This window comes from Rhinatrema bivittatum, chromosome 19, assembly GCF_901001135.1.
Source record: "Rhinatrema bivittatum chromosome 19, aRhiBiv1.1, whole genome shotgun sequence".
In the NCBI taxonomy this organism is placed as follows: Eukaryota; Metazoa; Chordata; class Amphibia; order Gymnophiona; family Rhinatrematidae; genus Rhinatrema; species Rhinatrema bivittatum.
Window position 1 is genome coordinate 31645328 of NC_042633.1, and position 13863 is coordinate 31659190.

Sequence of the window (13863 nt, forward strand, 5' to 3'; positions counted from 1 at the left end):
ACTTCCGGTAACGCGCCATCATGGATGATAAAAAAAAAGACGCCAAGAGTATGTATGCAGTTTCCAAAGGGGAAGTTAAAGACATGGATATGATGTTATTTCATTTTCTGACACAATGGGCCGGATTTTAAGAATTACGCGTGGGCGTAGATTTGTGCGCACAACCCAGTGCGCACAAATCTATGCCCGATTTTATAACATGCGCGCGCAGCTGCGCGCGCATGTTATAAAATCCGGGGTCGGTGCGCGCAAGGGGTGCACACTTGTGCACCTTGTGCGCGCCAAGCCCTAGAGGAGCCCCAATGGCTTTCCCCATTTCCTCCGAGGCCGCTCCGAAATTGAAGCGGCCTTGGAAGGAACTTTCCTTCCACCCCCACCCCCCCCCCACCTTCCCCTATCTAACCCGCCTCCCCCAGCCCTACCTAAATCCCCCCCTTTATTTTTTTATTTACGCCTGCCTCTGGGCAGGTGTAGGTTGCGCGTGCTGGCCAAGTGCTGGCGCGTGATCCCCCAGCACAGCTACTGTGCCGGAGGCCTCGGTCCCGCCCCCGGACCGCCCCTTTTTTCAAGGCTCGGCACGCGCGTAACCCTTTTAAAATCCGCCCCAATATATTTTGTTCATAGATTTAATACAGTGAACATACTCTGAAGAAGCACATCACTGTCCAAAACATGGACCTGTGTTGGACTTGTTTGGCAAACTATCGAGCATTCAATAATGATATTGGTTACAATATAGCAGTGATCATTTTGAAGAAATTGAGATAAGTTATTTGTCCATTGGACATCATTGAATTGTAGATTTCTCCATACTTTGAACTCTGAATCTTTTAATTGCAAAGACATTTTTTTTTTTTCAAAAACTATAGGTGAGAGTGGCATTTTTCTCTACATTGACCAATGATTAGATCTAAGGCGGAGAGAAAGCTTCATGTGTAGACATACATCATCAATGACGCCTACTATGAAGGTCACTAATTTTATTTTCAATTATACACCTTAATGAGTTTGTTAGAATCATGGAGGGGAAGATTATTGTGCTAATAGTTCATTCATCAATCTACCAGCCTTCCTTGGAGGGAAATACAGAGTTGCTTATAAAATAGCATGTACATGAGCACATGTCCTTTACACAGGTATATGCTAAGTTTTACTCTCACATCCTTTTCAAAATTCACCTTAAGGAGTGTAACTATCAAGTAAAAAAAATACTTTTCTTTGGCACGGTAATCTGCTCACCGACACGAATATACCATTAGGATCTGTAATCGTCCGTTCTGTGATGAAAGTAAAATTTTTATGGACCAATGTAAGAAGAAAATATACATTGACCAACCCAATCTTTTTAAATGAACTATTCGCATGTTCCAACTTATCCAAAAGAGTTTCTTGGAGAAATACAATTTGGTCCAATAAACTTTTAGGAACTTGTATAAAATATTGATCATTTGCCTTCAGCATTTAACAGTAATAGAGAATGCTTAACGAGTCAGCGTCATATGATAAATCGGTAGCCGTCACTCTGGCTGTTAAATCTTTCAACCAACCCGGCAATGTTTCGGCAATATCCCATTGCCTGCCTCAGGGGCTTCTTTATGGAGGTAGTAGAATAGAAACATACGGTATATGAATCTTAAAAAAGGAGATCACTATTAAAGCTTGTGGTATCGACTGGGCAGTATTTTATCTTGTGGCTGGACGTTCTTTGCCAGGATTATTTAATTCAGGTTTTTGGTTTTTGTTTTGCTATATCCCACATTTATTGTGTTTGGACAACTATAGTAGCAATTTAACTCGGCCCCAGAATGTACCTCTCCTCCCAAAGTTGGGTTTTTGTGTTAAGCATTCATTCAAAAGCTGGGGTGCTGTGAATCCTCTAATAAGGACCTGAACTATGGGTGAAAGCATTCTTATGACGTCAAACAGGAAATACGATAAGAGAAATATGGGTTTCTAAAAAGGGGCTTTATTTGCATAAATAATTTAAAAAAAAGAATAATTAGGAGGGCCGAGTCACACGCTGGTGCAAGCCTCACTGTCCGTGCGAGGCCTGGTAAATGATTCTGAAAGATTTAACAGCCAGAGTGACGGCTCCCGATTTATCATATGACGCCGGCTCGCTAAACATTCTCTATTACTGTTATATACTGAAGGCAAATGATCAATATTGTCTACAAGTTCCTGAAAGTTTATTGAATTATCTTTGAAACTTTGTCTTTTGCTTCTCCTGCTGGTCCAACTGGAAACACAAGTTCGGCCTTCCCTTTTTACCCAGAGAGAGAATTGTTTTCTCTGTTTGATGAAGAATGAGCAAAATCTTAACATCTGTCATCCTTCTACTTAAGTGAAAGATGAGCTAAAGAGAGCAACATTAATCCCTAGAAAGAAGAAAAACAAGGCACACAGAGACAGGACACTCCCCAGCACCACTGAGAGAAAAAAAAATCAAGAAACATCCAACACAACAGCATACTAGTGAGATTATCAGTGTCAGCAGCACAAAAAGAAGAAAAGTTTGGACAGAGCTCCCCAGTGCACACCCAACACACATTCCTCAAACACGACAAGACCAGAAAATCAGCTTTAATATAATATACATATTATATTTACATGGACTGCTCCAAGTAATATTTTTACCTCAGAAAACCGTACTTTGAATGTCCTTTGTCATGTAAACTCTATTAAACATGCACAATTTTTAATTGAGTGTTTGTGAGGGGGAGGATGGGTCACGGGGAGGATGGGGCCGGGGAGGGGGGGATACACAAGGCTGAAGGTTTGCCTAATACCCTTGCACTGGCCCTGCACCTATTGCATGTTACATTAGGCCTATTGCCCCCTGGGCTGCGTCTCTAGGGGAGAGTGGGTTGAGGGGGTGAGATTCAGGGCTGAGAGAGCGAGACTGACTCCCCTGCTAGAAATGTCACTGTATCCCACTGCTACGGTGCATGGATTTTGTCTTTTGTGATTTTCTTATTACAAAATGCTACATCCCAATTTGAGGACTAAAGGAAAATTGGTTCTTACCTGCTAATTTTCGTTCCTGTAGTACCCAGATCAGTCCAGACTCCTGGGTTTGGCCTCCCTGCCAGCAGATGGAGACAGAGAAAGTTTTACTGACACTGCAACATAACCCGAGGTGCCACCTGCAGTCCCTTCAGTACTGATAAGTACCCAAGCCAAGATGGAAACAACACTAATCTCTACAACACATTTATATTCCCTTGAATGAGCAGTGGGAAGTTGAAAAAATCAGAACATTTTTTGCACTACTCCATAGCACAAAAAGGTGATCCGTTAGCTGAAAACCTTTAGTGACCTCAAGGTACCTCAACAAAGCATGCTTGACATCCAAGCATCTCAACTCTCTAGCATGAGGCACCATAGCATCCAAACTTGAAAAGGACGGCATTTCCACTGATTGATTCAAGTGAAACGATGAAACCACCTTTGGCAAAAAGGAAGGAACCATCCACAAGGGAACCCCGGAATCCGAAATCTTCAAAAAGGGTTCTCTACAAGACAACGCCTGCAAATCTGAAATCCTTTGGACAGAACAAATGGCCACCAAGAAAACCACCTTCAAAGTGAGATCCTTCATAGTGGCCCTCTTAAGAGATTCGAACGGTGCGGCACACAAGCTCTTAAGGACTAAGTTAAGGTTCCAGGAAGGACACAGATGTTTCATGTCTGTCCCCCCCCCCCCGGAGAAAATGCATTACATCTGGATGCACTGCTAGAGTCGCTCCAACAGTGTCGAGAAACAGACCCACCAGGGAGACTCGCAGCAACAGTCTCCGGAGGATCGGGGTACAAAGGAGAGCCACTCAATCAGCCTCAAGGAAAAAGAAACTGGACCTTTACTTTTTTTTTAAACTTTAATATAAAGAGACTACTTCCCTTTCAAGAAGGCTGGCTGCAGGCTCTGACTATCCTCCTGCGGGTGAGGGAACTGGGACCCCCAGTTATCTGCCCGTACTGGTGATCTAGGACTGAACACTAAAGGGCCACCAACTGCAGATTTTGCACCTCCACCATCTGCTGAACTGCAGGTGGCTCACTGGGTTATGTACAGTGCCAGTGAGACTCTCTCTGTGTCCATCTGCTGGAGGGGAGGTAAAACCCAGGAATCTGGCCTGATCTGGGTACATACAGGGAACTGCTAGAGACAGAGAAATACTGAGGGACTGCAGGTGGCACACTGGGTTATGTACAGTGCCAGTGAGACTCTCTCTGTCTCCATCTGCTGGAGGGGAGGTAAAACCCAGGAGTCTGGCCTGATCTGGGTACATACAGGGAACTGCTGGAGACAGAGAAATACTGAGGGACTGCAGGTGGCACACTGGGTTATGTACAGTGCCAGTGAGACTCTCTCTGTCTCCATCTGCTGGAGGGGAGGTAAAACCCAGGAGTCTGGCCTGGTCTGGGTATGTACAGGGAAAGGAGCCGACGCATTATTTGTGCTCTTCTCCTTTCCTTGTCAATATTTTGCTGGTGGAGCCTCCTTTGCCTATGGAGACGGTTTGGAATTGTTTTTGTTTTTTTTAAATTCTTCTTGTTCTGGAAGTCCGCATGGGTTGCAGGTGTCGGCTTCAGGGAACACCTCCATGAAGAGTTAGAAGCTAACTTGGAAGACCACAGCAAAGCTGATTTTTCTGGGCTTGTCTAGAAGCGTTCAGTGTATTTGAGGAATGTCTGGTGTGTTGGGCGTGCACTGTGGAACTCTGTCAGCGTAGCCTTTTCATAGGTAGGGTTGTTATGGATTGAGTGCTGGCATTTAGTTAGTGTTGCTTTGTTATGGGGGATTTACTATACTGTAATTGTAATTCAGTTTATGCCCAACACACATTACAATAGGCCTAATACCATATGGCTTACAAGTGGTGGGGTTTTTTTTGTTTTTTAGCAGTGCAAAAAGAAGTTTTGACAGAGTTCCACAGTGCACGCCCAACACACCAGACATTCCTCAAATACACTGAACGCTTCTAGACAAGCCCAGAAAAATCAGCTTTGCTGTGGTCTTCCAAGTTAGCTTCTAACTCTTCATGGAGGTGTTCCCTGAAGCCGACACCTGCAACCCATGCGGACTTCCAGAACAAGAAGAATTAAAATATATATATATATATATTTACCCCAGGCCATAAAAACAACATTACATCTGCTACAGATCCCTACACAGAAACTGCACACGAGCAGAACATCTCACCTCGGTCACACAGACAGACCCTCACTAAGTACAGAATAAAGGGTCCATACAGTAAAATTAAAAATGTGCAGACTCTGTATTGTGACGAGGTGCAGGCTGCTGCAGGGGAGGAAACCCCCGGAGCAAAGCTGGAGGGCAGAAAGGTGCCTGGGAGCCGGGCCCAGACTACATTTCCCAGGTTCTTTGAGCCTGAGCTGAGCCAATGGGAGCAAGGGAGCTTTGATTGGCCAGCCCCAGCTGTTCCCATGATTACAGAGGAGGAAGTCAGCGGAGAAACGTTGAGCTCAGCTCCTCGGAGGAGGAGCAGCAGCCCCTGGAAGGAGGAGCTGAGACTGAGTAAGTGAGGATTCTTTGGTTGTGTTCTTTCACCTGGGTGCACCACGGCGGGGAGCTGGGGGGAGGGGTGCTAGTCCCAAGCAGGGCGGTTTGGCTGGCTGGAGAAGGTTCCCAGTGAACTGAGGGGTTCACCTGGGACTCCTAACCAGATAGTGGACTGGGACAGAAGTGGGTTTTCTTGCCTTGCCGGCGTGGAAGGGACTGGCTGTGGGGTCATCGAATGCCCTGACCCCGGGGGGGAAAACGGAGGACTGGGATCGTGCGGCGGAGGTCTGCAGAGGGAAACCACCGGGCGGAGGGGGGCTCCGCGGGCGACAAAAGCCCAGGGATTCCGGTGACCGCCGGCACGCTCCGCCACGCCACAGGATGCAGTGCAAGAATGAAAAAAACCCCAAACGGCGCCATTCTTCTGTGACCTCGGGGCGGGACGGATCCTTTACTCTGCACCCAGGGGCATGTAGGAAGGGAAAAAAAAAAAAAGATGGACGATGGAGACTTTCCGCGCACAGTTCTCTCCGTCTCACCATGGATAGCAAGTGCACGCGCAGTCCCAACACAATAATATGCACTGCAGGGCTAACAATCAGAGGCTTTTGTATGCAAAAAGCACACAGGGAAGCAATGTGCTTTCCAGCTTCTTTACTGAAGAATATTTACAGCACTCAAATCACTGCTTAACTAAAGTCAATAAATAACAGGCAGCAGAAAGCTTACTGGACTTGTGACCTCCCTCTTCTGGCAAAGTCTTTTCATCTCTCTGGAAGCCCCCTTCTTACACTTCATCTCTTTCTCGTCCCAGTTACGCAGGCTGAAGGTGGTTCAATCGCCCTTTCACTTCCCAGTGCTATCGCCTCCTTCTGCCCACTGCGGACTGGTTGGAATAAAGTCCCTATAACTGATCGGCACGTAAGGGCCCAGGCTCCTTCTCCAGCCCCTCTCTCTCTCTCTGTCCAGTCAGCAGCGTGCACCGACGCGGGCCGGGATGCCCTCAGCGCGCAAGACACTTCTTCCCATTAGAATGGGGACCGGTACCAAGGGGGCCGGGTGCCCAACGGATCCGAAATAGAAATGTAATTCAAAAGGGGGAAAAGAAAACGGAGACGGGAAGGGCGGCAGTGTCTCGCCCGTGTCCGGGCGTGCAGCCGACTTTATACCGGGCGTGCAGATACGTGCCCATGTTATACAATCGCCGCGTCCCTCTGGCAAGGCCGACAAACTCCCTTCTAGCGCACGCCATCTGTCGCTCCCACACGGGAGAGTAAAACCCAAACCTCTCTTTTTACTAAATAGCTCTGAGCCTCCTCCTCCTTTCGGGAACGAAACCAGAGGGTTCCCTACACTTCAGAAAATATCAAACCATAGGAATATGAATGAATACGAAATGAATATGAAATGGAATTGTTTGAATTATGCCCATGTAAGTCCATTAACTGCTATTAATCAAGTTTACTTAGGGGTAGATTTTAAAAAAATGCGCGTTTGCGTACTTTTGTTGGTGCACCAGTCGCAAACAAAAGTACGCTGGATTTTAGTAGATACGCGTGTAGCCGCGCGTATCTTCTAAAATCCAGGATCGGCACGCGCAAGGCTGCCGATTTTGGGCAGCCGGCGCGCGCCGAGCCGCGCAGCCTGCCTCCGTTCCCTCCGAGGCCGCTCCGAAATCGGAGCGGCCTCGGAGGGAACTCTCTTTCGCCCTCCCCTCACCTTTCCCTCCCTTCCTCTACCTAACCCACCCCCCCGGCCCTATCTAAACCCCCCCCCCCCTACCTTTGTCCACGGATTTACGCCTCCCAGAGGAAGAAGTAAATCCACGCGACCCCTGGGCCCGCCCCCGAAACGCCGCGTCCCGCCCCCAAAACGCCGCGTCGATCGGCCTCGCCCCCGACAAAAAACCCCAGGACTTACGTGAGTCCCGGGGCTCTGCGCGCGCCGGCAGGCCTATGGAAAATAGGCCTGCCGGCACGCAAGGCCCTGCTCGCGTAAATCTGGGCGGATTTACGCGAGCAGGGCTTTTAAAATCCGCCCCTTAGGGAATAGCCACTGCTATTAATTGCATCAGTAGCATGGGATCTTCTTAGTGTTTGGATAATTGCCAGGTTCTTGTGGCCTGGTTTGGCCTCTGTTGAAAACAGGATGCTGGGCTTGATGGACCCTTGGTCTGACCCAGCATGGCAGGTTCTTATGTTAAAATATTTGTATGCTTGTTTAATACATGCATACATCGCCCAGTCCATTTCAAAATAGTGGACAAATGGAATGGCATGCAGAAATTTAAAAAATCATAAAAATTCAGAACCATTTTCCAAACTCCAAAAACTGTGGAAAAATAACAGACACATCAAACAACACCCAATGATTAAAACTAGCAAGGATTAAAAAAAAGTCATCTGCTGTCCGTACCTGGGAACCTTTTGATTTCCAGATGCCCTGAGATTATCATGGATCAGCAGATTTTTTGGGGAGGGGAGATTACTGCACACAAAATCTCTCTTCTCTATCTCATACACAACGCATGCTCTTTCACACACACACACACACACACGCAGGCTCTCCCCCTCAAGAACGCTCTATTACACATACAAGAACACAAGACTTGCCATACTGGGTCAGACTAAAGGTCCATCAAGCCCAGCATCCTGTTTCCAACAGTGGCCAAGCCAGGTCACAAGTTCCTGGCAGGATCCCAAGGGGTAGAGAGATTCCAAGCTGCGTATCCCCCAAATTTTAGCACAGATTTCATTACATCTGACCCGTTGCTGGTTATCTGGCTACATGTAAGTAGCTGGATAACTTTAGGAAAGTATATTCAGTGGGATGTTTATCCCACTGAATATCCAGGTCCAGATAACTTATCCGCTCATTGGCTTACTGACTAACTCGGGAGTCAAATACCTTCAATAAATTAAAAATCCTAAAAACACAAAAATAAACAAAGCTATGGTGAAATGCAGAAATGAATATGGATGTAGAATTGTAGCTAGATAGATCTGAAACAAACTGATTTCAAGTGGCGATACTTCTTTTAGTTTATGTGGCTGTCAGGTCTTGTCGTTATTGGGGGGTTTTTTATTTGAAAATTTTAGTTGCAAAAATTAAAAACTTCCAAATAGAGCAAGAAAACCAAACTCACAATATGAGATGACTACAAGAAGATATTCCTGCCATAATATTTAATCCTTAACCCCAAATCCCTTCCTCCCACTCCATCCTAATCTCCAAGCTTAGCAAAGGCCAAGCAGTCAAGTTCAAAATACAATTTTAACTGAAGTCTTTGAAATATGATCAGCGCAAGAGATCAACATGGATGCAATAGTGAAAGATCCCAATTCTCCGCAGGCTTCCAAAGGCCATCAACGTTCACTGTCCGGTTACAACGTAGGGCAGGCAGTCTATCCATTGTATAGATGGTGCAAGGTCTTTGGGTGGAGAAGACCTCTGCCAGTGCACGGCAATCTCTCGACGGGCTGCAGCCCAAACCGTTTCATTAGAAAGCTCCACTCTCAAATGTCCATTCCTGGGGGTGACGTCACCTCCTTCAGGACCTGCTCTCTTTGTGGCTCCTCTGATGCTGCTACCCTGGGTCTAGCCTAAAAGAGAGCCAAAAAGGAGATTTGTGAACTCCCGACATCCTAATTTCCTTTTGTGGTGCAGACTGTCACAGGCTTGGAAGAGCGGACCCTGGAACCTCCGAGAGACAGGACCAGGGCGTAATATAGAATCGGGAGGCAGAGACATGGTCTGGCAAGCAAGGCTGACTCAGGAGGAGACCGTTCAGAAACAGGAGACAAACAAGGATCAGGCCAGGCGGCAGACGCAGGCCAGGTCTTAATCGGCATCAGGAACAGCCTGACGCAGGCAAACGAAGAATCAGACGCCGTCGCTCAGTTACCTGGGTGAGTGCTATGGGCCCTTACTCAGAATAGCAGGATGCCAAGAGCCACGCTGGGAGGCCCCAGCAGATCTCAGGCTACACTGCTGAGCAGCCAAAAGAGATGGATACATTTAGGTGAATTCTGAGCCTCAACATTGCCAGTAGGTTGTGGCTGAAAATGCGCCAAACTTGATCTTAGTCGGCTCCCCGCTGAGCAGCTTCCGGAAACTTACCCTGAGCAGCTAGCCTTGTACCTTCATGTAACGAAACCCCAAGCCGTCCCCCTGACCATACCTCGCCCACAATCCCAGAGCTCACCCCCTACCATAACTCCAGAGACCATCCCTCCATGATCCCAGAGCTCTCTTCTAGCCTGACCTCAGAGGTCACCCTCTTCCTCCCAGTCCCGCCCCTCCAGTAACCACACTCACCGCCCCTTTAACCAGTGTGCACCTCCCGGTGGGCACTTCCATCCCTTGCAGCGATCGCACCACTCTGCCAGGCCATAGGGACTGTGCAGGCCCCACTTTAGTGGAGGAGGGGGAAGGAGAACAGCAGAGGGAGAGGGAGAAGGTGACGGGCAGGAAGAGAGGGAGGAGGAAAATTGGGATGAATCTAGGGAAGGGGAGGTTGGCCCTGAAGAAGGAGCTGGGGCGAATGGTGACGATGGTGATGGGGAGTGAGGGGAAAGAGGAGAGACAGGAGGAATGGGGTGGGAGGGATTGAAAGTGATGGGGTGAGAAGTGAGGGAGGAGATGTGGGCTGAGGGGTGGACATGATTTTAAAATCATTCTATCAGTAGGGGTAAGGGGAAGATTGGGATTTATTGGGGGGTGGGGGAGGGTATTTTGAGGGCCTGGGGAAGGGGTTAATGGAGAGGGTAGGATGGTTGGGGGAGGTTTGAGTGGGCAGGGAACGATGAATGGGGAAGGGCAGCTATAGGGGGATGGGGTGATGGGAAAACTTTGGATTTGGAAAGGGGGGTGTGGGGTGGAGGAGTATCTCAGCTCCCTGTTTCTCGTCTGACCTGTTAAAGCAAGGTTCAGCTCATGCCAAAACAGGGGGGGGGATGCTCTGAATTGTCCTGCCCCATGCTCGGGGTGATGGAAAACCCCCATGACACCCCCAGGCCAGGCATTGGGATTCCCAATAAGAGCTGTCAGGGAAGGAATAAGGTGAGAGGCTGGGATTGAGGGCTGTGCTTATAAAACTTCCCCAGAAGATGTAAGGAGAGAGCAGAGACAGAACGAGGCTCTGAGGAGCCTCTGCTTCAGGAGCTGGAGCTGGAGCTGGGGCTCAGCGCCTCACGGTAACTCAGCAGGGCCAGTGACTCAAGGTGTCTCTATTGCTCACTCGCATTTTAATGACTGGAGACAGAGAAACACAACTGACTTATAGAAGAACTTCCTAACGAAGCTCCTAAATCCAGCCACATCAGACTAAATTACCATTGCACTGGTATAGAGGAACATGGGACTCTAGAAATCAGCACGAAATTATTATTATTATTATTAATTTGCTTTTCTATACCGACATTCGATTTAGCATATCACATCGGTTTCCATAAAACAGGATGTCATAAGGCAAGCCTTATAATGACATAGGAGAGATTAATTTAACTCGGTACATATAACTTGTAACTTGCTTATAATGACATGGTGCATTGTAACAGAATAATTAACTTGGGACTTCTACTTGCTTAACGAGTTAACTTAATAGTAAAATATGTTGGAAAACCTTTTTAACAGGGTGTGTTTTGATTGACTTGTGTACAATGGCAGGGAGGGGGGGATGGCAGGGCCTGGGGGAGGGGGAGAAATTTGTCGGGAGGAAGGGTGGACTAAGGGGACAGTTATTCATCTGGAGGGAAAGCTTTCTTTTGGCTGCTTGTATAAAAAGGAAAGAATCCGTCAGAGCATCCAGCTCCGCGCTGCTCCCTTCATGAACAGAAAGCTATTACTGTCAGAGGCAGCGCCGGAGGTGCAGGGAGCCGGGCAGAGAGAGGAAAAAGGTATGGAGCTCCCCTTGTTTCTTGTGGGTGGGTGGCAAGCAGGCCGAGCTCCTTTTAAAAGTTGAATCAGGACGGGGTCCGGCTTCTAATACCGGGCAAATCTTGACTTGTTGGTTTTTTTTTTTTAAAGGTATAGGAGGTTTGTAGCACTATTATGCTTTGATGGGGGGGGATGGCCCAGCTTATTTGATCGTCTACTTTTGTAGATGACAGCGCATTATCCGGCCACACAAGGCTGCACGACTTGAAAACCTATCCAGCTCTATGCAAACCCAGCCGGTTAGGTTTTTAGTTATCCGGCTATATGCAGCCAGCTCACTTTAGGCTGGTATTTTCAGCGGGACAAGTTACCTGGCTAACTTTAGGTGGATAACTTGTCCACTATCCGGCCTAACTGAATATGGATCCCTCTATTACTTGGGAAAAAGAACTAAACGATAAAAAAAAAAAAATCAGTGATCGAGTTTGGCTGCAAATTTTAGCCAGAGTAAGACAAACTTCAGTTTCAGCTACTTTAAAGGAAAATGGCTTGAAGATACTTCGGAGGAGGTACCTCATGCCTCATCACTTGGGGACCATCTTCCCAGGTCACGTAGGTAAGCCTGTCCAGTCATTGCATCTTATTGGAGAGAAACAACTACATTCATTCTTACAATTATGGATGCAGGATCCAGTTTGATTTTTATTTGGGGTGCACCGACCCCTAACAGCTAACATAGCTAAGGACACTCTTGCTATTCAGTGCCTTGTTGCTGCCCACTGTTAACTTGCTAGGAATTGGAAAAATCTAAGGCCCCAATCTTTGACGAGTGTGGTGTGTTTACATACTGCGGTAAAAATAAGAGAGGCTTAGAAGATCTGATCTTGTGTGGTGAGTCTTTGAGGATGGGCGGAAAAACTTACTGCAGTAAAATAGGAGAGGCTTAGAAGATCTGATCTTGTGTGGTGAGCCTTCGAGGATGGGTGGAAAACTTACTGCAGTAAAAATGAGAGAGGCTTAGAAGATCTGATCTCGTGTGGTGAGCCTTCGAGGATGGGTGGAAAACTTACTGCAGTAAAAATGAGAGAGGCTTAGAAGATCTGATCTTGTGTGGTGAGCCTTCGAGGATGGGCGGAAAAAACTTACTGCAGTAAAAATGAGAGAGGCTTAGAAGATCTGATCTCGTGTGGTGAGCCTTCGAGGATGGGCGGAAAAACTTACTGCAGTAAAAATGAGAGAGGCTTAGAAGATCTGATCTTGTGTGGTGAGCCTTCGAGGATGGGTGGAAAAACTTAACTGCAGTAAAATAGGAGAGGCTTAGAAGATCTGATCTTGTGTGGTGAGCCTTCGAGGATGGGCGGAAAACTTAGCTGCCATCCTCTTAAATTCTGTGGGAGGCAGTTTAAACTGTTTCATACTGTTTCTTTTTTCTTGCTTGAGGAGGGGGGAGGTGAGAAAAAGGGAACCTCGTTGGCCCTTTCTGTATTTAGCTTGTTACAATTGTTCGCTTATGTACTATGCAAGGTTTGGAACATTTTTCAATAAAAATTTTAAAAAATATATCTCTGTAATATCTCTGTAGCTGTCACCAACAGCTGGCTGCTGACTCTTCTCTAACTCTGAGATCAGGTGCTAGATGGAGGAGCTTTGCACTCCTAGCCGGGTCACATTTTCCTCGATTCTCTGCAGAATTCTCTTCCTCCTTCAGTCTGAAGATAAGAATTCACATCTCCTCATTCAGAAACTGCTGTAACTGCTCAAAGTCAGACTCGGTCTTCTTTCTTTCAATCTCGGTCTCACTCTGAATGGAACAAAGAGATGGAAATCTCTGTAACACTGTCCTGATTTTGCTGCACAGAACTCTGGATACATACAGGTCCTGCAATGAATAAGGAATCTTTCCTGTTCCCAGAGCCCTACTAAGCTTTGTGTCAGAGGGAACACAGACACCCACCCTCAGCTTTCTTCTCCTCATTGCATTTACACTTCAGAAGATTTTCCAGCTCCTTTCTAGGAAGCTTGACACATTTTACATTTTTTCCTGTGAACATTACATATCTTTTGGTTTGAATTTCAGAAATATTTTAACCCAGAGTATCCAATTAGAGAATAAATGTGAGAGAATCTTGTCATTTTAGATTCTTTTTTAAAAGCTGACTGAATTATGGATATGAAAGATGTCAATACACAGTAGCCAGGGTTGACGTTTTGACAATTGGTGCTTTGCTCTCAAGTTTCAAACTAGGGCTAATTTAACCCCTTTTTGTGAGATTTTAGAGGTAAAACGGTTAGTAATGGGTGAAAATCCAAAGGGCTGTGTGCAACTTCAAACATGCATTCCACTTGATTTCCAGGCTCAAGATGTGTGCATCAAGTGAATTTGAGTATCAGGTTTTGTGATACACTGGGCTAATAAAGAACCGACATACACCTTGTATTCCTGCAGTCCCAGACCTCCC